This window comes from Caretta caretta, chromosome 27 (genome assembly GCF_965140235.1).
Source record: "Caretta caretta isolate rCarCar2 chromosome 27, rCarCar1.hap1, whole genome shotgun sequence".
In the NCBI taxonomy this organism is placed as follows: Eukaryota; Metazoa; Chordata; order Testudines; family Cheloniidae; genus Caretta; species Caretta caretta.
In genome coordinates, this window is record NC_134232.1 from 2,434,394 (window position 1) to 2,435,930 (window position 1,537).

At 52.7% G+C, this 1,537-nt stretch overlaps 1 non-coding gene across 1 annotated transcript; it reads left to right on the plus strand.

Annotated features, from left to right (window-relative positions):
* On the plus strand, positions 1–73 carry TRNAK-UUU (transfer RNA lysine (anticodon UUU)). Its single transcript has one exon. It is a non-coding gene; the product is annotated as a tRNA-Lys (tRNA).
* The last annotated feature ends 1,464 nt before the right edge of the window (positions 74–1,537 follow it).

A 1,537-nucleotide genomic window follows, 5' to 3' on the forward strand; every position in this document is an offset into this window, starting at 1 on the left:
GCCCGGAGAGCTCAGTTGGCAGAGCATCAGACTTTTAATCTGAGGGTCCAGGGTTCAAGTCCCTGTTCAGGCAAATCCTCTGAATTTGAGGGGAGGGAGGGATAGCTCAGTGGTTTGAGCATTAGCCTGCTAAAGCCAGGGTTGTGAGTTCAATCCTTGAGGGGGCCATTTAGGGATCTGGGGCAAAAATTGGGGATTAGTCCTGCTTTGAGCAGGGGGTTGGACTAGATGATCTCCTGAGGTCCCTTCCAACCCTGATATTCTATGATTCTATGAACTTCGTGGGAATAAGGGAAGCAGTATTACACCTTTGCTGCTCTGTTCTCTCTTTAGCTTCTGCCTCCAACTCTCACCAGCCTGTCCCTGGCTGCCTGCTCCAGATCGAAAGAATCAGTCCGCACCTCCTTCCGCCTTGCCCGTGGGCTTGTGAGTCTAGTGAGAAGTAGAGTCTAGCTAAACAGTCAGGTTTGGGTTGGGTCCATTTCAAGTAGCCCCTGAAATAACCAGGATCCTGGCACAGTCCCCCTGTAGTCCAGTGTGTAGGCAAGGATTCCAAGAAGACCATTCCAGGGTTAATCACCTGGAATGTTTTCTGACCACCGGGCACCTCACTGGAGTGGAATTAATTCCTAAGCAATGCACAGCACAGTGATAGAGGCAATTAAGGGGTCTAACGATGTCAAGGCTCGGTGAACAAATCAATGGAGTCTTTTCTTTTACCCGGAATTAGTGAGCAAGTGAAGCAGGTGAAATCTGAGTCAGTGGTGAAGTCCACGCTGGCTCCTGTTCAAGGCAGCAATTACCCTGTAAGTTATTCCACGCTGTGCCTCTCTCCGCGACCTCGCCTGCAAATGTAACAGCGGGGGCAGGCGTCACCACTCTGGCATGGCCCAGCCCCATGGCCACATTCCCAGCAGGTCTGCACAGACTTCCAATTTCTGCTCCATTTACTTCTCTTAGTGGGAGGGGGCTGAGGTGGTTGTAGATCTGGAGTGAGGACTCCTGGGTTCTGTGCCCAGCTGTGACTCATTGTGTGACCCTGGGCAAGTCCCTTTACCACTCTGTGACTCAGTTTCTCTATCTATAGAATGCAGATAAAAGTGACCTATTCGTGGGCTCATCAGGAGATTTAATCTAGTTACAGACTGTCACGGAGTGTGGGGGAGTTCAGGCCCTGCACCCCTCTTCCTGGGATTCACTGAGACTCTCCAGCCAGTAAAACAGAAGGTTTATTGGACAACAGGAACACAGTCCAAAACAGAGCTTGTGGGTACAACCAGGACCCCTCAGTCCAGTCCTTCTGGGGGAGCAGGGAGCTTAGACCCCAGCCCTGGGGTTCCCTGCGTTCCTCCACCCAGCCCCAAACTGAAAACTTAACCCCCCCAGCAGGCTCTCTTCTGCAGCCTGTCTTCACATTCCTGGGCAGAGGTGTTACCTCCCCCTCCCGCTCCTGGCTCAGGTTACAGGCTCTCAGGTCTCCCACCCCCAGGGCACATTCCCAGGTCAACACTCCCCCATCCCTGCTGCATCACATCGT